This window comes from Eleutherodactylus coqui, chromosome 5, assembly GCF_035609145.1.
Source record: "Eleutherodactylus coqui strain aEleCoq1 chromosome 5, aEleCoq1.hap1, whole genome shotgun sequence".
In the NCBI taxonomy this organism is placed as follows: domain Eukaryota; kingdom Metazoa; phylum Chordata; class Amphibia; order Anura; family Eleutherodactylidae; genus Eleutherodactylus; species Eleutherodactylus coqui.
The window spans coordinates 262,576,989-262,602,198 of record NC_089841.1 but is presented as its reverse complement, the minus strand read 5'-3'; positions in this window follow the sequence as shown (position 1 = coordinate 262,602,198).

Below are 25,210 nucleotides of genomic sequence, written 5' to 3'. Positions count from 1 at the left end.
GGTTAGAATGGCTTTCATTGGCAGGCGGTTGTGTGGTCGACGGTGAAAGGGCGCGGGCGGCCACGCTAGATATGTTGTTAGAGTTACGGAACAAACATCGGTCGGTTGGAGCAGCTAAAAAATATCTAGCGGGAGTAGCCTTTTTGCTTACACTACATGGTAAGACGGACGTTACTAAAGAGTTTATTTTTCGCCAAATAATTCGCGGTTGGAAAAAAGATAAGATGCATATTGATAGACGACGGCCCATTACGTTTTCTATGTTGATTAAGCTATTAGAATTGCTGGAAAGCGTGTGCGTTAATAGTTCGGAAGCATTGCTATTTAGAGCGGCTTTTTCGGTGGCGTTTTTTGCGGCATTACGAATCGGAGAGCTGGTCCCGGCGAGTAAAAATAAGCCTGGCGGTTTGCGGCATAATGATGTTATTTGCTCGGGTGCATCACTACGTATATGTATCAGAAAGTCCAAGACGGACATTTATGGAAGAGGCGAGTGGATAGCAATTAATAGCCTTGGATCCAGGTGGTGCCCGGTGAGCACGGTCAGAGATTACATGAGCTCGCGTAATATTTGCGACCAATTTTTCGTGCACGCGGCGGGCGATCCCCTCACCCGTTTTCAGTTTACGGCGGTTTTCCGTTCAGCATTAAGCACAGCAGGTTTGGATGTGTCGGAGTTTGGTACGCATTCGTTTAGGATAGGTGCGGCAACCATGGCTGAAGCACATGGTATGCGGGAAGAGGATCTGAAACGGCTTGGGAGATGGAAGTCGCAGGCATACAAATCATACATTAGACCGGACTTAATATTATAAGAAAGCGAAGTGGTATGATTTGGGCCTGGTAAAATGGGGGTTTTTTTTTGTTTTTTTTGGTTGTTTGGTACGGGTTTTGGTTTTTTGTTTTATGTGTTGCAGCTGCAGAGCCGTGGAGAGTCTGGATTATCGGGCATTCATTCGTGTACTGGGCCGACAGGAGAGCAGCAACTCGGCCATTAGGAAGGACTCTAGGAATGACGGACACTGTGGTAAATTGGTATGGGATTCGAGGACTACAATGGCCAAGGTTGCTGCAGATCGTGACGGAGATTAGCAGGTGGACCCCCCGGCGAGTCATCCTGGTCGTGCACGCTGGGGGGAACGACCTAGGAAAAGTAAAACTAGGCGATTTACTCACTCTAATAAATCAGGACTGGCTCCGTTTTCGGGAGTGCTTCCAAGAATCCGTGCTCGTATGGTCGGATATTATCGCCAGGAGATGTTGGAGGGGGCAAAGAACCCCGAGGCGATCGAAAACATAAGGAAAGTGATCAACCAGAGGATTTCGAAATTCGTGCAATCCTTGGGAGGGATTGCTGTACGCCATTGGGAGTTGGAGGATAGAGAGAGAGGTGCGCTGCGAGATGATGGGATACACCTAAATGAGGTGGGATTGGACACATTCCTGTCCGGACTGCAGGATGGCGTGGAAGCTGCCTTAGTTCGGGTCCGTGGGGTGGGGCGGAATGCGCCGTAGGGATACGGCGCATCCCATATGGCCTTGAACTTTCCATGCTGGAGAAGAGGAGGGTTTACAAGCCCAAGGAAAGCGGGCTTACAAACGTCCTGTGGAATAGTTAAAGCTAAAATCAGTTTAAATTAAACGTGTTGTAGCATGGGAAGGGTTATGGAGTTAAAATAGTTAAATTAAAATAGTAGAGGTTAAATATTTAATAAAAGCTGTGGCCTACCCCACATTTACACACAAGAAGTCTCCGGGTAAGTTTTTGTTATTAGTTAAGGGAGCGTCAGTCAGGTTGATGCCCCCAGTCACATTAAACAGACACATTTCTTCCTTTACTGTATTAACTGCGGTCTGTAATCGAGCGGTTGAACTGTTTCTGTGTCCATGCATTGAATAAAGCAATACATCCTTGTAAAGTAGGCGTCCATTCGTTGGAGTTCTTTGTTCCCCGAGTGTTGCTCCATCTCTAAGCATTGGCCTGGATCTTCATGGACGAATACTGCCCATCCCACGTGGAGCGTGTATCTCAGCCCGCGTGGAGTGCTGCAGTCCAATGAGGTATTCCATGCTGCATAGCAAGCCTCGGGCCTGTGTGATTGGGGGTCCGCTGCTGTCTGTCCACTCTGAAGCGCGCATCCGGGGCCGGCCGGGCGGCCACTTTTCGACTACCAGCGACTGCAGGTCACTCACACAGGCTGGTTGGAATGGCCTAGCATTATCCTGATCCAGAGGTGTACCTTGAAACTGCGGGGTCCCAGTACAAAGTCTGGAACTGGGCCCCCAAACTATAAAGCTTCATTGATAGCATTGGTTTACAATGTGGGGAAGAGAGACTTTATGGGCCCCCTAGGGCTCCGGCCCCCAGGTGCGAGCGCACCCCCTGCACATACACCCATAACCCGAAACGGGTTTCACCTGTAGCCCGGCCCGCCCAACTCCACTTCCAAGGCTTGAGGCAACACGCTCAGCCGACACTCTGGGCGCACCCACAATGCACCCAGGCAGCTGGGAGAGTTTTAAAACTTTGCATACCCCCGCCCCACGCCTTCTCAACCGCGCCCAGCCTCACACCCTCAGTCCTTCCTCTTGCACCGTGCTCACGCATCCTAGGCTTGCAGAGCCTGCTGCTGCTGCTGCTGCTGCTGCAGGACTCGTCAGCTCCCTACACAGGATGGTTAAGCCGGCGATGACACTAGAAGCAAGCACTAGTTTGTCTTTGAAGGTGCGGCGGCCGGTCGGTTGGAGGGATCTCTTCGGCCGGCCGCATTTCGAGTGGGGACGGATGGAAACTTTTTACCGAAAATGAGGGAAATTGGCTTCGGCCCCATAGGGCTTTATTGCCTTCCCCTGGGCCGGCATTAGTAGACCCTAGTAAGGAGAATAATAGAGCGGCATGGTCATCCGAAGAACTTAAAAACATACAGCAGGCCTTTTTTTTCCGCCATACATACCTACAGATTTTATATATTTTTTACATTATATATATATATATATATATATATACACACACACACATACACATGCACACACACATAAACAATCTTAAATCTATCTTTAATCTATATCTACAAAATCTATAATTCAGAAATAATCCATATCTATATTCTACATAATTAATAAAGATAGATAGGATAGATAGATAGATCGACAGACTCACATACATACATACTGTATGCAAATGAGCCAGGTGTTTGGAAGGCTGATGATGTCACTCCTTTGTGATGTCATGAGCCAGGTGTATGGCAGGCTGATGTCACTCCATTGTGATGTCATCAATTTAGAAGCATTAATACCGGGCTTGGCAGCCATTTTAGTCAGTCTCTGCTGCAGCCTGGAGACGGGAGATGGTCTTTATTTCCACCAAGAAGCTGCAGAACTACCGGTAACGGCATCATTTTTATTTTATTCAATATAGGTTTTATTGGTTTCATGGAGGGGGGGGAAACTTTTGCCTTATCTCAAAGCAATGTAAAAATAACTTTGACAATGAAACTTAATAAATAAATTTCGAGTTGAACTATATAATGTTTGTCTGTGATATTTTATAAGGTCTACAAACAGGGGAAGGAGGGGAGGGTAAGAGGGGGAGCGGTAAGGGAGGGTAGGTATCTATGACATGGGAGAAAGAGAAAATAAAACACAAAGGGGGGGGGGCGGGCTTCGGGATTGTTGTTTCTCTTTACGATTGTGATTTAAACGTGTTACTCACATGTCCCTGTCTGTAACCACCTAGTAAATAGGGGTGAGCTCCGGGCATCTATGAATATCGCCCAGGCGTGATACAATTTATCATAGCCTGACGGCTCATCTAGAAGCCTCATTCTCTCCATACGCTCTATTTCGTGGATCATTGTTATTTTTAGTGGAGTGCATTTTTTATGCAGCACACAAGGGGGAGACAGCGGCCTACCAAAATCTAGTTGGCTGCTGCTGTTGTGGCTTTCTTTTTTCTTTTTTTTTTTTAAAAAGGTAGGTTCCGTTCTTCCATGGTGAGGAATAGGCAGGGAGGTTCCATTTTTGCCAGCTGGGGAATGCTTATAGGCAAGGCCTTATCCCTGGTGGTGCATGTAACGTCAGACCACATTTCAGACATGCAGCAGCAGCGGCGGTGGCGGCAGTAGCAGCATTCAGTCCGTCAGTGGCTGACAAACGAGCTCCATGCAAGTTTACATTAAACAGACACATTTCTTCCTTTACTGTATTGACTGCGGTCTGTAATCGAGCGGTTGAACTGTTTCTGTGTCCATGCATTGAATAAAGCAATACATCCTTGTAAAGTAGGCGTCCGTTCGTTGGAGTTCTTTGCTCCCCGAGTGTTGCTCCATCTCTAAGCATTGGCCTGGATCTTCATGGACGAATACTGCCCATCCCACGTGGAGCGTGTATCTCAGCCCGCGTGGAGTGCTGCAGTCCAATGAGACTGGGGGCATCAACTTGACTGACGCTCCCTTAACTAATAACAAAAACTTACCCGGAGACTTCTTGTGTGTAAATGTGGGGTAGGCCACAGCTTTTATTAAATATTTAACCTCTACTATTTTTAATTTAACTATTTTAACTCCATAACCCTTCCCATGCTACAACCCGCTTAATTTAAACTAATTTTAGCTTTAACTATTCCACAGGACGTTTGTAAGCCCGCTTTCCTTGGGCTTGTAAACCCTCCTCTTCTCCAGCATGGAAAGTTCAAGGCCAAACGGGATGCGCCGTATCCCTACGGCGCGATCCGCCCCACCCCACGGACCCGAACTAAAGCAGCTTCCACGCCATCCTGCAGTCCGGACAGGAATGTGTCCAATCCCACCTCATTTAGGTGTATTCCATCATCTCGCAGCGCACCTCTCTCTCTGTCCTCCAACTCCCAATGGCGTACAGCAATCCCTCCCAAGGATTGCACGAACTTCGAAATCCTCTGGTTGATCACTTTCCTTACGTTTTCGTTCGCCTCGGGGTTCTTTGCCCCCCTCCAACATCTCCTGGCAATAATATCCGACCATACGATCACGGATTCTTGGAAGCACTCCCGAAAACGGAGCAAGTCCTGTTTTATTAGAGCGAGTAAATCGCCTAGTTTTACTTTTCCTAGGTCGTTCCCCCCAGCGTGCACGACCAGGATGACTCGCCGGGGGGTCCACCTGCTAATTTCTGTCACGATCTGCAGCAACCTTGGCCATTGTAGTCCTCGAATCCCATACCAATTTACCACAGTGTCCGTCATTCCTAAAGTCCTTCCTAATGGCCGAGTTGCTGCTCTCCTTTCGGCCCAGTACACGAATGAATGCCCGATGATCCAGACTCTCCACGGCTCTGCAGCTGCAACACATAAAAAAAACAAAAACCAAAACCCGTACCAAGCAACCGAAAAAACGCCATTTTCCAGGCCAACATCATACCACTTCGCTTTCTTATAATATTAAGTCCGGTCTAATGTATGATTTATAGGCCTGCGACTTCCATCTACCTAGCCGTTTCAGATCCTCTTCCCGCATACCATGTGCTTCTGCCATGGTTGCCGCACCTATCCTAAACGAATGCGTACCAAACTCCGACACATCCAGACCTGCTGTGCGTAATGCTGAACGGAAAACCGCCGTGAACTGAAAACGGGTGAGGGGATCGCCCGCCGCGTGCACAAAAAATTGGTCGCAAATATTACGCGAGCTCATGTAATCTCTGACCGTGCTCACCGGGCACCACTTGGATCCAAGGCTATTAATTGCTATCCACTCGCCTCTTCCATAAATGTCCGTCTTGGACTTTCTGATACATATACGTAATGATGCACCCGAGCAAATCACATCATTATGCCGCAAACCGCCAGCCTTATTTTTACTCGCCGGGACCAGCTCTCCGATTCGTAATGCCGCAAAAAACGCCACCGAAAAAGCCGCTCTAAATAGCAATGCTTCCGAACTATTAACGAACACGCTTTCAAGCAATTCTAATAGCTTAATCAACATGGAAAACGTAATGGGCCGTCGTCTATCAATATGCGTCTTATCCTTTTTCCAACCACGAATTATCTGGTGAAAAATAAACTCTTTAGTAACGTCCGTCTTACCATTTAGTTTAAGCAGGAAGGCTACACCCGCTAGATATTTTTTAGCTACTCCGACCGACCGATGTTTGTTCCGTAAATCTAACAACATATCTAGCGTGGCCGCCCGCGCCCTTTCACCGTTGACCACACAACCGCCTGCCAATGAAAGCCATTCTAACCATATAGAATTGTAACTCTTCCACGTTGCACCCGTGACCGATGCCTCCACCAGCTTCAACAACTCTGCTCGACCAGATCCCATAAGTGAGGAGGGCATCGGACCCCCTCGGCCTCCGCCTGTGGGTGCCGTTCCCTGAACGCCTCCATCTGTGAACGAGAGAGTGCGTCAGCCGCTCCATTGTCATGACCCGGAACATGCCTGGCTCGCAAATAAATATTATTCTGCAGGCATCTCAAAACCACATGTCTCAGCAATGCCAACACAGGTGGAGACCCCGCGGTCTGCCTATTGATCACTTGGACCACCGCCGCATTATCAGACCAAAAACAGACCTTGCGGTCCTGAAGCTCTGAATTCCACAGTTCCAACGCTACCACCAGTGGAAAAAACTCCAATAGTGTCACATTCTTGGTCCATTTTCTATTCACCCAACTCACTGGCCAGCGTTCCCTGCACCAATGGTTGTGAAGAATTACACCGAAACCTCCCGACCCGGTCGCGTCCGCAAATAGGCATATGTCGCTACCCGTCACCTCCTCCTTTGGGCAGATAACTTGCCCATTGAAGGATTGCAAAAACACTTTCCATATATGTAGGTCCGCTCTCATCCCCCGTGTAACCCGCACGAAATGATGGGGTTCCCGTACCCCTGCCATAGCTAACGTCAGTCTTCTTGAGAAGACCCGTCCCATAGGGATGACTTTACACGCAAAATTAAGCAAACCTGCCAGCCTCTGAATCTGCCTCAGCGTGACTTTTTTGCAGCCGGCAACTTCATTGACTGTCTGGTGTAACTTGGCTACTTTTTCCACTGGTAACCTGAACACCATATCCTCAGAGTCGATCTCGATTCCTAAGAATGTGATCCGAGTCACGGGGCCCACCGTTTTCTCTTCTGATAACGGAACCCCTACCCTCAGCATGAGGGCCTGGAAGGTTTTAAGCAAGAATACGCAATTGCCCGAGTTCTCGGACCCGACGAACAAAAAATCATCTAAGTAATGTATCACCGATGAGATGCCCGACTCATACTTGAGTAACCACTCTAAAAAGGAACTAAACAATTCAAAATAATAGCATGAAATGGAGCATCCCATCGGCAAACACATATCAATAAAAAATTGGCTGTCCACCCGGCATCCCAAAAGGTGGAAACAATCGGGGTGGACTGGTAACAATCGGAAGGCGGACTCAATGTCCGTCTTTGCTAACTGGGCTCTTTTCCCCGCCGCTTTTACCAAGCGAACCGCGGCATCAAACGACGTATAAGAAACCGTTGCCTGTTCCTTTGATATTCCGTCATTAACGGAATCTCCCGCTGGAAAGGATAGGTGATGTATTAAGCAGAATTTCCCGGTTTCCTTCTTGGGTACCAAACCCAAGGGGGACACCCGCAAATTCGTAAACGGCGGCGCTTCGAAAGGGCCGGCCATGCGGCCGAGCTCCACTTCTTTGCTCAATTTTTCTTTGACTAACTGGATATTATCTAACGCCGATTTTAGGTTAGGGGAGAATGTCGACGCGGGTGAAAACGCAAACGGAATCACGAAACCAACTGAAAAACCGTCCTTAAGAATTCTTGCCGCCTGTCTCATGTGGTATCTGTCTAACCACAGGTCCAGGACCCGGCTTTTCACCGGTGTTCGGTACTCCACCGGCACCACCCACTGCGGCAGTCGTTCTCTGTTTTTTGAAGCAGCGAACTGCTGCGTGCTGCCCCCCGCAAACCAAGCACTCGTGCCTGAATTTGCAGGTGGCATAAAACCTGCAATGGCCCTCGTTGTAGAGCCAACATTAGCCATTGGGTCTCTGAGCAGCCGCGGGGGGCTGTTGCCCGCCTCCCGCGGCTCCCGTAGGAAAGGACGTTCTAGCGGGCCTTTGCGCCAGAATAAGCTGTATCCACACATCAGTAGCTTTTGTGGCCCAGCTTATGTGGCTCATACCCGAAACCCGTCGCCTGTAGTCCTCATCATAACGCCACCAAGCTGACCCACCGTGCAGCTTGTAGGCGCTGTAAATGGTATTTAGATAGACCATCAACTCCGGTCCTTTAGCAGGCTGATGTTGACACGCTACATGGGCCAACACCAAATATGCTTGAAGCCAATTCCCAAACGTCTTCGCAATTTTTGGCTTTTTCTCACCACGTTCTGACAACCGTTCCTTGTCTACCATCACATGGTCCGCTGATAGTAAGGACCAAATATCCACATATAAACCTTTTTTAATCTTCTCAACCAAATCGTCAGCCAAACCTACCCCTAACGGGGCAACACCACAAAACATTGAATCATAATATTTTAAACCTTCCGTTGGGTCACCATCCGTACACCGGGTTGAGCTTCCAGCAACATCACTCACAGGCGGGCCTCTGCCCCCTGGTGAACCACAGGACACTAAGAGCCCTTCTTGCATATCAACCTTGCTCAACAAAGACTTCAACACCGTGACCAAATCCTGTTTATCCGCACCCTTTGCGGGATCCATCACATTACACCAAGCATTATGCAATGATAACTCACCAGCTCGACCGACCTCCGGCGATGCCAAGGGTGATGTCCCAGTTGTTTCCCTCCTGCGAATCCTTTGATCGGGCGTGGGCTCCCGACTGACTGTGCGCGTAGCCTCCTGCGCCCTTTGCTGTGTCGCCACACCAGGCTGGTGTCTGCCAGACCGTCCTTGCGTGTGGCTGTGACTTTTGTAATTCCTGGGTTCCATTCCATGTTGCCTCGACTGCGAGTGAAGCGTATGACGCTGGTCTTCTGAGCGCCGTGTCTCTTCTTCCAATCTGCCCCTCTCTACCCTACTTACTCCTTGCTCTCTGCCGCTGCTGCTACTGGAAGCTCTACTCGCCTGCTCTAACTGCCTGGAACGCCTGGCCTCCTCTTAGCGCTCTGGTTCTATCTCTTTGCCTGCGCCTGGCGCCCTGCCCTTGGCGGCTACTGCTAGCGCGGTTGTCGGACGTTTGTGAAGAGTAACCTAGCGTTTCTTGTAGCACTGGGTCTAAGTAACGGGGGTTAACGTAGCAACGGCGCTGTGTGCCCGAAGCAGGTGGCGGAACTTGGGAAACGTGTCTGCTTTGCGTTTGGGTGGGGTATACCACCTCCTGCTGCCCCCGGTACGGAGCAGCCTCGGCTCTATTCTTATGGTGGTAGGGGGGTCGGCTATGCCTATGGGTCATGTGGCTAGATGCGTGGGGCTCAGGGGTCAGGCTACGTGACCCCCAAGAAGGGCTACTCCCCCTTCGTTGTCTCCTCCGCGGGGGTAACAATGCGGGGCCAGGGCTACTTGCTGCGCTGCTGCTGGGGGAGCTAAATGGGGCTGCTGCCTGCAATCTATTCCCCCTTGCACTTTTCCCTCCCCCCCTCTGACTCCTCGCCTGTGCTGTGCTGCATCCTGCTTGTGGCGCTCTGACATCTTGGTGGGGTACGCGCCCTCCCCGCGTGTCCCTTCCTTCTTCTGCCTCACTTCGTGGCTCACCTCTCCCTTTCTGCGCTGTCCTGCGCCCAGACGCGCGCTGTTCTTCTGCTGCCAGGGTTGCTGTTGCTGGTGCCTCCTGGCACGTGTCCCTTCTTCTCCTCCCGCTCGCCGGCGGTGAGCGCTGCCTCGTGGCGGTCCGTTTTCGAAAGTATCTCCTCCAGCCAGCCGGTGCCATCCTGTACGACCGCCGCTTGGATCAAAGCCCTCAGGTTCTCCATCTTTTTCTTCTTTCCGTTCTCCAGCAGACTCTCCTCTTCTTATCTTCTCCCAACGACTCCCGACCTCCGCTATTCCGTCAGCCGCTTCGGTTTTCTCCTCTTCTTCAACTTTCTCTGCCTTCAGTCTTTTTCTTTATAACTCTTCTTGCGTCTTGCTTGGCTCCGTCCTCTTTCCTCCACGCTTCTTCTCTTTACTGTTCTTCTTCCTGTCTTCTCCTTCCTCTTCCTTGCTTAGCTCCTCCCCCATCTATCTCGCTGATCCCCTAAGCCCCGCCCCCAGTCCCATGCAGCATCGTTATGCACTGTGCTGCATAAGAGGTATTCCATGCTGCATAGCAAGCCTCGGGCCTGTGTGATTGGGGGTCCGCTGCTGTCTGTCCACTCTGAAGCGCGAATCCGGGGCCGGCCGGGTGGCCACTTTTCGACTACCAGCGACTGCAGGTCACTCACACAGGCTGGTTGGAATGGCCTAGCATTATCCTGATCCAGAGGTGTACCTTGAAGCTGCGAGGCCCCAGTACAAAGTCTGGAACTGGGCCCCCAAACTATAAAGCTTCATTGATAGCATTGGTTTGCAATGTGGGGAAGAGAGACTTTATGGGCCCCCTAGGGCTCCGGCCCCCAGGTGCGAGCGCACCCCCTGCACATACACCCATAACCCGAAACGGGTTTCACCTGTAGCCCGGCCCGCCCAACTCCACTTCCAAGACTTGAGGCAACACGCTCAGCCGGCACTCTGGGCGCACCCACAATGCACCCAGGCAGCTGGGAGAGTTTTAAAACTTTGCATAGCCCCGCCCCACGCCTTCTCAACCGCGCCCAGTCTCACACCCTCAGTCCTTCCTCTTGCACCGTGCTCACGCATCCTAGGCTTGCAGAGCCTGCTGCTGCTGCTGCAGGACTCGTCAGCTCCCTACACAGGATGGTTAAGCCGGCGATGACACTAGAAGCAAGCACTAGTTTGTCTCTGAAGGTGCGGCGGCCGGTCGGTTGGAGGGATCTCTTCGGCCGGCCGCATTTCGAGTGGGGACGAATGGAAACTTTTTACCTAAAATGAGGGAAATTGGCTTCGGCCCCATAGGGCTTTATTGCCTTCCCCTGGGCCGGCATTAGTAGACCCTAGTAAGGAGAATAATAGAGCGGCATGGTCATCCGAAGAACTTAAAAACATACCGCAGGCCTTTTTTTTCTGCCATACATACCTACAGATTTTATATTTTTTTTACAATATATATATATATATATATATATATATATATATATATATATACACACACATACACATGCACACACACATAAACAATCTTAAATCTATCTTTAATCTATATCTACAAAATCTATAATTCAGAAATAATCCATATCTATATTCTACATAATTAATAAAGATAGATAGGATAGATAGATAGACAGACTCACATACATACATACTGTATGCAAATGAGCCAGGTGTTTGGAAGGCTGATGATGTCACTCCTTTGTGATGTCATGAGCCAGGTGTATGGCAGGCTGATGTCACTCCATTGTGATGTCATCAATTTAGAAGCATTAATACCGGGCTTGGCAGCCATTTTAGTCAGTCTCTGCTGCAGCCTGGAGACGGGAGATGGTCTTTATTTCCACCAAGAAGCTGCAAAACTACCGGTAACGGCATCATTTTTATTTTATTCAATATAGGTTTTATTGGTTTCATGGAGGGGGGGAAACTTTTGCCTTATCTCAAAGCAATGTAAAAATAACTTTGACAATGAAACTTAATAAATAAATTTCGAGTTGAACTATATAATGTTTGTCTGTGATATTTTATAAGGTCTACAAACAGGGGAAGGAGGGGAGGGTAAGAGGGGGAGCGGTAAGGGAGGGTAGGTATCTATGACATGGGAGAAAGAGAAAATAAAACAAAAAGGGGGGGGGCGGGCTCCGGGATTGTTGTTTCTCTTTACGATTGTGATTTAAACGTGTTACTCACATGTCCCTGTCTGTAACCACCTAGTAAATAGGGGTGAGCTGCGGGCATCTATCCATATCGCCCAGGCGTGATACAATTTATCATAGCCTGACGGCTCATCTAGAAGCCTCATTCTCTCCATACGCTCTATTTCGTGGATCATTGTTATTTTTAGTGGAGTGCATTTTTTATGCAGCACACAAGGGGGAGACAGCGGCCTACCAAAATCTAGTTGGCTGCTGCTGTTGTGGCTTTCTTTTTTTTTTTTTTTTTTAAAAAAAGGTAGGTTCTGTTCTTCCATGGTGAGGAATAGGCAGGGAGGTTCCATTTTTGCCAGCTGGGGAATGCTTATAGGCAAGGCCTTATCCCTGGTGGTGCATGTAACGTCAGACCACGTTTCAGACATGCAGCAGCAGCGGCGGTGGCGGCAGCAGCAGCATTCAGTCCGTCAGTGGCTGACAAACGAGCTCCATGCAAGTTTACATTAAACAGACACATTTCTTCCTTTACTGTATTGACTGCGGTCTGTAATCGAGCGGTTGAACTGTTTCTGTGTCCATGCATTGAATAAAGCAATACATCCTTGTAAAGTAGGCGTCCGTTCGTTGGAGTTCTTTGCTCCCCGAGTGTTGCTCCATCTCTAAGCATTGGCCTGGATCTTCATGGACGAATACTGCCCATCCCACATGGAGCGTGTATCTCAGCCCGCGTGGAGTGCTGCAGTCCAATGAGGTATCCCATGCTGCATAGCAAGCCTCGGGCCTGTGTGATTGGGGGTCCGCTGCTGTCTGTCCACTCTGAAGCGCGCATCCGGGGCCGGCCGGGCGGCCACTTTTCGACTACCAGCGACTGCAGGTCACTCACACAGGCTGGTTGGAATGGCCTAGCATTATCCTGATCCAGAGGTGTACCTTGAAGCTGCAGGGCCCCAGTACAAAGTCTGGAACTGGCCCCCCAAACTATAAAGCTTAATTGATAGCATTAGTTTACAATGTGGGGAAGAGAGACTTTATGGGCCCCCTAGGGCTCCGGCCCCCAGGTGCGAGCACACCCCCTGCACATACACCCATAACGGGTTTCACCTGTAGCCCGGCCCGCCCAACTCCACTTCCAAGGCTTGAGGCAACACGCTCAGCCGGCACTCTGGGCGCACCCACAATGCACCCAGGCAGCTGGGAGAGTTTTAAAACTTTGCATAGCCCCGCCCCACGCCTTCTCAACCGCGCCCAGCCTCACACCCTCAGTCCTTCCTCTTGCACCGTGCTCACGCATCCTAGGCTTGCAGAGCCTGCTGCTGCTGCTGCAGGACTCGTCAGCTCCCTACACAGGATGGTTAAGCCGGCGATGACACTAGAAGCAAGCACTAGTTTGTCTCTGAAGGTGCGGCGGCCGGTCGGTTGGGGGGATCTCTTCGGCCGGCCGCATTTCGAGTGGGGACGGATGGAAACTTTTTACCTAAAATGAGGGAAATTGGCTTCGGCCTCATAGGGCTTTATTGCCTTCCCCTGGGCCGGCATTAGTAGACCCTAGTAAGGAGAATAATAGAGCGGCATGGTCATCCGAAGAACTTAAAAACATACAGCAGGCCTTTTTTTTCCGCCATACATACCTACAGATTTTATATATTTTTTACATTATATATATATATATATATATATATATATACACACACACATACACATGCACACACACGTAAAAAATCTTAAATCTATCTTTAATCTATATCTACAAAATCTATAATTCAGAAATAATCCATATCTATATTCTACATAATTAATAAAGATAGATAGGATAGATAGATAGATAGATAGATAGATAGATAGATAGATAGATAGATAGATAGATAGATAGATAGATAGATAGATAGATAGATAGACAGACTCACATACATACATACTGTATGCAAATGAGCCAGGTGTTTGGAAGGCTGATGATGTCACTCCTTTGTGATGTCATGAGCCAGGTGTATGGCAGGCTGATGTCACTCCATTGTGATGTCATCAATTTAGAAGCATTAATACCGGGCTTGGCAGCCATTTTAGTCAGTCTCTGCTGCAGCCTGGAGACGGGAGATGGTCTTTATTTCCACCAAGAAGCTGCAAAGCTACCGGTAACGGCATCATTTTTATTTTATTCAATATAGGTTTTATTGGTTTCATGGAGGGGGGGAAACTTTTGCCTTATCTCAAAGCAATGTAAAAATAACTTTGACAATGAAACTTAATAAATAAATTTCGAGTTGAACTATATAATGTTTGTCTGTGATATTTTATAAGGTCTACAAACAGGGGAAGGAGGGGAGGGTAAGAGGGGGAGCGGTAAGGGAGGGTAGGTATCTATGACATGGGAGAAAGAGAAAAAAAACAAAAAGGGGGGGGGGGGGCTCCGGGATTGTTGTTTCTCTTTACGATTGTGATTTAAACGTGTTACTCACATGTCCCTGTCTGTAACCACCTAGTAAATAGGGGTGAGCTCCGGGCATCTATCCATATCGCCCAGGCGTGATACAATTTATCATAGCCTGACGGCTCATCTAGAAGCCTCATTCTCTCCATACGCTCTATTTCGTGGATCATTGTTATTTTTAGTGGAGTGCATTTTTTATGCAGCACACAAGGGGGAGACAGCGGCCTACCAAAATCTAGTTGGCTGCTGCTGTTGTGGCTTTCTTTTTTTTTTTTTTTTTTAAAAAAAGGTAGGTTCCGTTCTTCCATGGTGAGGAATAGGCAGGGAGGTTCCATTTTTGCCAGCTGGGGAATGCTTATAGGCAAGGCCTTATCCCTGGTGGTGCATGTAACGTCAGACCACGTTTCAGACATGCAGCAGCAGCGGCGGTGGCGGCAGCAGCAGCATTCAGTCCGTCAGTGGCTGACAAACGAGCTCCATGCAAGTTTACATTAAACAGACACATTTCTTCCTTTACTGTATTGACTGCGGTCTGTAATCGAGCGGTTGAACTGTTTCTGTGTCCATGCATTGAATAAAGCAATACATCCTTGTAAAGTAGGCGTCCGTTCGTTGGAGTTCTTTGCTCCCCGAGTGTTGCTCCATCTCTAAGCATTGGCCTGGATCTTCATGGACGAATACTGCCCATCCCACGTGGAGCGTGTATCTCAGCCCGCGTGGAGTGCTGCAGTCCAATGAGGTATCCCATGCTGCATAGCAAGCCTCGGGCCTGTGTGATTGGGGGTCCGCTGCTGTCTGTCCACTCTGAAGCGCGCATCCGGGGCCGGCCGGGCGGCCACTTTTCGACTACCAGCGACTGCAGGTCACTCACACAGGCTGGTTGGAATGGCCTAGCATTATCCTGATCCAGAGGTGTACCTTGAAGCTGCAGGGCCCCAGTACAAAGTCTGGAACTGCGCCCCCAAACTATAAAGCTTAATTGATAGCATTGGTTTACAATGTGGGGAAGAGAGACTTTATGGGCCCCCTAGGGCTCCGGCCCCCAGGTGCGAGCGCACCCCCTGCACATACACCCATAACCCGAAACGGGTTTCACCTGTAGCCCGGCCCGCCCAACTCCACTTCCAAGGCTTGAGGCAACACGCTCAGCCGGCACTCTGGGCGCACCCACAATGCACCCAGGCAGCTGGGAGAGTTTTAAAACTTTGCATAGCCCCGCCCCACGCCTTCTCAACCGCGCCAAGCCTCACACCCTCAGTCCTTCCTCTTGCACCGTGCTCACGCATCCTAGGCTTGCAGAGCCTGCTGCTGCTGCTGCAGGACTCGTCAGCTCCCTACACAGGATGGTTAAGCCGGCGATGACACTAGAAGCAAGCACTAGTTTGTCTCTGAAGGTGCGGCGGCCGGTCGGTTGGAGGGATCTCTTCGGCCGGCCGCATTTTGAGTGGGGACGGATGGAAACTTTTTACTTAAAATGAGGGAAATTGGCTTCAGCCCCATAGGGCTTTATTGCCTTCCCCTGGGCCGGCATTAGTAGACCCTAGTAAGGAGAATAATAGAGCGGCATGGTCATCCGAAGAACTTAAAAACATACAGCAGGCCTTTTTTTTCCGCCATACATACCTACAGATTTTATATATTTTTTACATTATATATATATACACACACACATACACATGCACACACACATAAACAATCTTAAATCTATCTTTAATCTATATCTACAAAATCTATAATTCAGAAATAATCCATATCTATATTCTACATAATTAATAAAGATAGATAGGATAGATAGATAGATAGATAGATAGATAGATAGATAGATAGATAGATAGATAGATAGACTCACATACATACATACTGTATGCAAATGAGCCAGGTGTTTGGAAGGCTGATGATGTCACTCCTTTGTGATGTCATGAGCCAGGTGTATGGCAGGCTGATGTCACTCCATTGTGATGTCATCAATTTAGAAGCATTAATACCGGGCTTGGCAGCCATTTTAGTCAGTCTCTGCTGCAGCCTGGAGACGGGAGATGGTCTTTATTTCCACCAAGAAGCTGCAGAACTACCGGTAACGGCATCATTTTTATTTTATTCAATATAGGTTTTATTGGTTTCATGGAGGGGGGGAAATTTTTGCCTTATCTCAAAGCAATGTAAAAATAACTTTGACAATGAAACTTAATAAATAAATTTCGAGTTGAACTATATAATGTTTGTCTGTGATATTTTATAAGGTCTACAAACAGGGGAAGGAGGGGAGGGTAAGAGGGGGAGCGGTAAGGGAGGGTAGGTATTGTGGGGGGTCTGGAACGCAGACCGAAATGCGAATGTTGCCTGTATCCAAATTAAGAGGAAATATTATATAGAGTACTCATAGAGAACCATAATAACCACTACACAGACCGTCTAGTGATCAGAATGAATTCTGTTTATTGTTGTACATTACTAGTTTATATGCAAGTTGTAAAGAAGGCGTTTCCAAATGTTACCTGATGCCTGGTTACAAAGTACTTTTGGCGACTGTAAATAAACAAGCTTTTCTAAACAAAAGGTATCAACAAAACTGTTTGAAGTAGACATAGAAACAGTTACAGTGTGATAATAAGGACTGACTCTTGGCTGTCTACTTTTGTTAATTACATTTCTTGTTTGACTAGAAATGTAATCTTCAAAGTACATCAACAATTTGCACATCAAAAGAGGGGACATTGTTTTCTAGTTTACACATAGAACTGGTTCGGCCACCTACTCGGGAGTCAGCACAAAGTTGGTAAGTTGGTATTCAGTAAGATAGCTGAATAAAATCTAATTAATCATACATTTAGTATTGTATAATCAATATTCAAATAAACGCTTGAATATACCTTTTTACATATGATTCTATATCCAAATTCTACTAGCAACTTCCGGAATGTTTTACATATAATACATAACATTATATAACCAAATAACTAATGTCACATTTATTACAATGTTTCCTTATCTTTCTTATGTTAGGTTATTGATTAATAATGATTGACCCCTATCATTCCCCCATTTGGACATCAGAGCCACCATTATCTCCTGGTACTGTCACCCATAGGTGCTGGGTTCCCAGGTAGGAATGGTGCACTCTATGTCCATCTAGGATATGAAGACATAATATCAAATATTGCAAGTCAATCAAGTTTACAATACAGTAATCTTAGATTTATCAACATCAATATCGTCATCGTCATATTAGACACTTAAAGGGGTGTATTTTTGGGTATGTCTCGAAGAGTCTCTACAGGAGTGGGGACAGATAATAGACAAGTCCGCAAAATGTCCTCTCCACTCCTGAGGTTGGGCATACACGTGTGGGAAATATTTGCCCATCCAGTCCATCGCTTCTCCATGTGGATCGTTCGTAGTGGTGTTTCCCAATAAGAAGATAGTCTAATAAGACAAATGCAAAAGTCAAAATCAAAATGTCCATTACCTCCCCCACCCAAACAACGCCGGGATCCCACCCATCACTTTTCCTCTGGCTCGGGAACTTTCTTGCAGTGGGAGGCATGTATCCACTTTTACAGAAGTAGGCGTTGACAACAGAACTTGGTATGGTCGTCAAACCTTGGGTCCAAGGCCTTTACTACGTGTCTTTTTGTGACCACCCAATCTCCAGGTGGCAAGAAATGAGTCCCCTCTAGGTTGTCAGGGTCTGGAATTGGGGAAAACACTAGATCGGGTGTTATTTTCAGTTTACGACATAGTTCTTGTACATATTCAATAACCTTATCACACCCCTGCTGTAGGGCCTGTGGATGGTACAGGCCTAATCTTGGCATAGAGCCAAACAACACTTCTTTTAACTTAAGCATATAATTTTAGTTCTTTCAACTTTGTTAAACTCTGCGGGTGGTATGGAGTGTAAAACGCTTGTTCCACCCCAAGGGCTGACATCACCTCTCGCATCACTTAACCTGTAAATTGTGTACCTCTGTCACTCTCAATTGTCTCTAGTACCCCAAATCTACATACAAGTTCTGACACAAGTTTAGCCACTGTACATTGTGCGGTGGCTTTGAACAGGTCCACGCACACAAGGACGTACTCATACCTGCCTGATTTGGGAAGCTGGATGTAATCGATTTGTAATCTCTGAATAGGATACAGTGGTCACTTCACATGCCTTCACATATGCCTTCGCCAACCTGTCCAACCCTGGAGCATACCATACCTTGTCCATAACAGAAACCATGGCATTCCGAGAGGCATGCACTTTCCCGTGAGCTAGGACGGCGAGGTGGGGGTAGGCAGCCGCTGGTACATCATCTACGTCCCGTAGGACGCCAAATCCCAAATCAACAAGAGTGGTGGGACCAAGATCCAACTTACAGCACAAGGGGTCTTGCGTCCTGTCCTAGGAGAGCTGCAGCCTTGGCTGCCCTATCCCCTTGCTCTCTGGTGACTGCCCCTGCGTGTGTGCTTTAACCTTTATTATGGCAACCTGTCCTGGCAACATGATAGCTTAATGGGCTTGCCTTGTGCCGTGAGAAAGCTCCTGGACCGCCCGATGGGTCCATAATCGTGTGCAGTACCAAAGGCGTACCTGGAATCAGTGTAGATATTAGTAGTGGTATATTTTTCAATCGTACAGGCCTCAGCTCCTGCGCTGACATGTGTGGCGGCAGTGGTTTTTGTACAAGCATCTCATTCAGTGTGACTACTTCAAAACCTGTTACAAACCTTCCTTTGTCATTCAGGTATCTAGATCCATCCACAAACATTTCAAGGTGGGGGTTTAGGAGGGGTTTGTCAGTGACATGTGCGAACCCAGCTGTCACAATCATGCTGGTGTTCTGCGTCAAAGGCCTCCTCTTCATCATCAGTCAGAGAATTTGCAAAGAGCTGGTCCTCTGTACTTACTCCCCCATTTGAATCAGTGTCACCTAATGGCAATAAGGTGGCCGGATTCAAAGTGGTGCAACGTTGAAATGAGACATTGGATGAAGAGTGTAAATGCAAGTTCCATTTTGATCCGTCTAGCAAGAGACAGATGTCTACGGCTTACCTGTGTCAGGATACCATGTATGTCATGTGGGGTGTAGATCACCATGGTGTGATCTAAGAAGTTTCTCTTTGCTGGCTTTGCAGCCATTCTACTCTGATGGAGGAAACACAAAAGGCTTAGTGATGCATTGAGGTAACTATTTGTGTCAGCAGTACATAAAAGTAAATTAAAAACAAATCATCAACATATTACAAGAGGGCGGTGCCCTCGCGAATTGGCCAGGCGTCTAATACCAGCTTTATGAATCTGGTGAACTGGTATTGGGCTATACTGTGCCCCTTGTGGCAGCACTATCCAACAGTACTGCTTTCCTCTGAAATTAAATACAAACAAATACAGACAGTCTGTCGAGGTCCGTCTGACTGGTAGCCCAAAGGCTCAAAGGAACGACACTAAGAACTTGTTTCTCTGCGTGCGTAAGAGTGAAGACAGGGAGAGGTGTCGCTAGGTCTGCTGCCATCCGACAGAAGGTCGGGTGACTTTCAGACCTGGGGTGTATACGAGCCTCACCGGACGAGTGAAGTTCGATACAAGATCCCAAGGATCCCATCATTTCGGTTCCCAATATGCTTTCAGGACTTTCCAGCACAAGGAAGCGCATGAGGCATCGTGACCCTTTAAACATTACCTCTAGTGGTTCAGTTTCTGCCAGCTGAATCGGCACTCCTGAAACCCCTTGCACCAATTACTGCTAGATAATCAAGCTGGTATTCTATTAAAATAGATCAGAACCTTGTTGCAAAAAAAAAAAATTAAATTTAAAAATTTTGAAATTGCTGACCTGCAATACCTGGATCAACTATGTCAGATGTCCAGTTCCTTGGGCTAAGCAATGACTCAGGAATTGGAGTTTGTCTTGGAGGTGGCTTACTATTTGTCAGGACCTGCGGAAAGCTGAGTTTCTGCAGTAGCTATCAAGACAAATATATGAGCCGGATCTACCAAGAGAGCAGTTAGTTTACAAAACCTCCTCTGAACTGTCACTTGAGGTCTCAACCCATACCGATCCATCCGGTGAAAATTTGATGGATGCAGATAAGGCTTGTAAGATATTAGTACAAATAACAGACATGAATTACAACAAGGCAGAATAATCCACAAACATCTATCCACATTAAAATATGATATTCCTTAAGCAAATTCATTATTAATCTGATCCTGCCTGCAATGTCTCATCAAATTTAAGAAGAAAAAAAAAAATTTCCTAACTGCCCAAGCTCCTCACCCCCTCCTTTGTAGACAAAAGAAGGATGAAACATTACCTACTTTTACATTATCTAGCTCCACCCCTTCGATGCTGGTCCTCTGCATGTCTCTCCTACAGAACATTCTCTCAGAGACAATGCAGTACTAACAGCATTTAGCAGTGATATAGACATCCAACCAATCACAGAACTGACATTTACACAAAAAGCAAAAATATATATATATCTTAAAATCCCTATGTTCTCTATTTTTAAGACCGTATAATTCACATAATTCATTACAAGTTTCTTATTTCATCAGCGTCTTTCTTCCTTTCTATGACACTGAATTTTATCTCTATGAAACAATAGCTAAGATATTAATAAGCAACTAAAACATTCAGACTTCAAACAGCATTAATTATTAGTAATTACTAGACGTATACTTCTCTCCTAGGCTGGTCTGTGTTGAGGGTGGAAGAACACCTCTTCCTATTGTTCTTCCCTCCCATCTCCTTACATCACCTAGCTCCACCCCCTGTGGTCTGGCTCAGCGTTTGGTCTTTCTTGCCTCATTTAGTTTCTAGCCACCGGACAGTATATACCATATAACACAATCTAACTCTCATACGGGCCCTTCATTAATACACGAATTCACACTCACTGGGGTTTTTAATTCACTCATACACAGACTGATAAGTATCTCATGTGAAGTAGAAACTGGGATTGTATTTACTGTTCATAGAACTTCCCATATTGAACAAAGTATATATATATTTAATATAATACAACATAGGGGCTTTTTCTTGTGCAGCCAAATATAACCAATTCTCAATTCACATTTCTTTGCAAAGACAAGTAGGCCCTCTAGTCTACAGAGAAACTTCTCCAGACAGATAGCAAAGCTGTATAACAGGTTCCACTGCCTGTGACCATCTTCTATTGTGTGTAAATAACCTGGGCTGACTATTTAAGATTAACCCAGAATGTAATACACTTGCCCCCACCTTACAAAACTGCAAATTCACACTCACTAAGGGTTTTTTTTTTTTTTTTTTTCATTCCTATACGGACTGATAATATGTGAAGTAGAAATTGGGATTGCATTTACTGTACACCAGACTTCCAATAATGAGCGAATTATGTATAGATAAGAAAAACTCTTAGTACCGCGGTTTTTACACAATTCGCTCAGAATAGGCTACCCAATGACAAACACAATACAACTTATGCCCATTTCCACCCACATACTTATATTCACCACTCCAGATAGCAACTATTATTACCGTGCATTGTTAAACCTTCTACCTTTCCTTAACTCATTGACTTGCTTTTTTTTTTCTTTCTTTTAACAAGTTATACTACACTTTCTTTGTTCCCTATTAACCTGCACAGTCTGCTTACACCATTCCTTACTACAGAGACAATACAACCCCCCATAGCTCATACCTTCTTTACACTCAGGAAAAAAAAAAAAAAAAACACCCAGTATATATATACTTCATTGTTCTTTTGAACCCCCACAGATGTGAGTGGGGTATAACTTTCTTACACTTAGGAATTAGACATTACAAGAACACTAAGACGTACAACAAAGATTAGTTTACATAACAACAAGACTTACAAGACAAACAATAGTGGTTATTTGTCACATAATTGTCCACAGATTTTGCATGAACTTACTTTATGTCCCAGAGGGACACAAACTATAAGAGGATTCCCTTTCTCTGATAACCCCTTACTGCCGTATCTATACTTGCCTTAATCCATCTGTCTAACATATTTTTATACAACCTTTTGACTATCTCTGAATCTTTTCCCCAAACTTGCTGGTCTAAGACTCCCAAAATTCTAAACACCTTACTACATTCTTCTTCCCACAGCTAACGTGCCTTCTTTGTCTTTTACTATTTCTCTGGCTGATTTCCATATAGGCATACTGCTTGCCCTGTACGTTTCCCATATTGTCTGTTCCTTTATCTAAACCGGCGTCTCTGATATCTTTCATATGCTTTTTCCCGTACTGTTACCAGAACTCATAGTTAAAGGTTCCTGCTTTTCTAAGTCCTATTTTATACACTTGTCTGCAATCGTCTCCCCCTTCCCTTTCTCACACAGCTTATGGCACACAGAACCTTATTTGTCACACAGGCTTCTATTTGTCACACAGGCTTCTATTTGTCACACAGGTTTCTATTTGTCACACAGGTTTCTATTTCACACAGGCTTTTATTTCACACAGGCTTTTATTTCACACAGGTTTCTATTTCACACAGGCTTCTATTTCACACAGTACACTAAGGACCCCTGGTCCTGGAATAGTTTTACGGACTCCTTAAGGGGGGGGGTTTAGGGGAGACCAGACCTCTAACTTCTGGTGATATTATAACAGACTCAGTAAAAGCGAATTATGGCTAACACGACACAGACTATCAACGTACAGATTTCAACAATTACTACAGGCAACATGGCAATATACACACAAGGGTTCTTCCGTCTAGCACGGTCACTAAGAACACCGTAAATAACAGGCAGAAGCGTCCTATATAACATACAGCAACTCACCCCCTGTCGACACGAGACTTGAAGTCAGGAGAGCCCAGAGCTTGAGTGGTAAGTCAAGAGCTTACCGTATACCGGTGTTTTGTAGATCTGGGGTCCCGTGGCCTCTCGTCCGGCTGGTCGGCAGGTAGTGTCGTCAGGTATCGGCTGCAGGTAAGGAGTTAGCTTCTGCCCCACATTTGGGCGCCAAATAAACTGTGGGGGGTCTGGAACGCAGACCGAAATGCGAATGTTGCCTGTATCCAAATTAAGAGGAAATATTATATAGAGTACTCATAGAGAACCATAATAACCACTACACAGACCGTCTAGTGATCAGAATGAATTCTGTTTATTGTTGTACATTACTAGTTTATATGCAAGTTGTAAAGAAGGCGTTTCCAAATGTTACCTGATGCCTGGTTACAAAGTACTTTTGGCGACTGTAAATAAACAAGCTTTTCTAAACAAAAGGTATCAACAAAACTGTTTGAAGTAGACATAGAAACAGTTACAGTGTGATAATAAAGACTGACTCTTGGCTGTCTACTTTTGTTAATTACATTTCTTGTTTGACTAGAAATGTAATCTTCAAAGTACATCAACAATTTGCACATCAAAAGAGGGGACATTGTTTTCTAGTTTACACATAGAACTGGTTCGGCCACCTACTCGGGAGTCAGCACAAAGTTGGTAAGTTGGTATTCAGTAAGATAGCTGAATAAAATCTAATTAATCATACATTTAGTATTGTATAATCAATATTCAAATAAACGCTTGAATATACCTTTTTACATATGATTCTATATCCAAATTCTACTAGCAACTTCCGGAATGTTTTACATATAATACATAACATTATATAACCAAATAACTAATGTCACATTTATTACAATGTTTCTTTATCTTTCTTATGTTAGGTTATTGATTAATAATGATTGACCCCTATCAGTATCTATGACATGGGAGAAAGAGAAAAAAAACAAAAAGGGGGGGGGGGGCTCCGGGATTGTTGTTTCTCTTTACGATTGTGATTTAAACGTGTTACTCACATGTCCCTGTCTGTAACCACCTAGTAAATAGGGGTGAGCTCCGGGCATCTATCCATATCGCCCAGGCGTGATACAATTTATCATAGCCTGACGGCTCATCTAGAAGCCTCATTCTCTCCATACGCTCTATTTCGTGGATCATTGTTATTTTTAGTGGAGTGCATTTTTTATGCAGCACACAAGGGGGAGACAGCGGCCTACCAAAATCTAGTTGGCTGCTGCTGTTGTGGCTTTCTTTTTTTTTTTTTTTTTTAAAAAGGTAGGTTCCGTTCTTCCATGGTGAGGAATAGGCAGGGAGGTTCCATTTTTGCCAGCTGGGGAATGCTTATAGGCAAGGCCTTATCCCTGGTGGTGCATGTAACGTCAGACCACGTTTCAGACATGCAGCAGCAGCAGCGGTGGCGGCAGCAGCAGCATTCAGTCCGTCAGTGGCTGACAAACGAGCTCCATGCAAGTTTACATTAAACAGACACATTTCTTCCTTTACTGTATTGACTGCGGTCTGTAATCGAGCGGTTGAACTGTTTCTGTGTCCATGCATTGAATAAAGCAATACATCCTTGTAAAGTAGGCGTCCGTTCGTTGGAGTTCTTTGCTCCCCGAGTGTTGCTCCATCTCTAAGCATTGGCCTGGATCTTCATGGACGAATACTGCCCATCCCACGTGGAGCGTGTATCTCAGCCCGCGTGGAGTGCTGCAGTCCAATGAGGTATTCCATGCTGCATAGCAAGCCTCGGGCCTGTGTGATTGGGGGTCCACTGCTGTCTGTCCACTCTGAAGCGCGCATCCGGGGCCGGCCGGGCGGCCACTTTTCGACTACCAGCGACTGCAGGTCACTCACACAGGCTGGTTGGAATGGCCTAGCATTATCCTGATCCAGAGGTGTACCTTGAAGCTGCGGGGCCCCAGTTCAAAGTCTGGAACTGGGCCCCCAAACTATAAAGCTTCATTGATAGCATTGGTTTACAATGTGGGGAAGAGAGACTTTATGGGCCCCCTAGGGCTCCGGCCCCCAGGTGCGAGCACACCCCCTGCGCATACACCCATAACCCGAAACGGGTTTCACCTGTAGCCCGGCCCGCCCAACTCCACTTCCAAGGCTTGAGGCAACACGCTCAG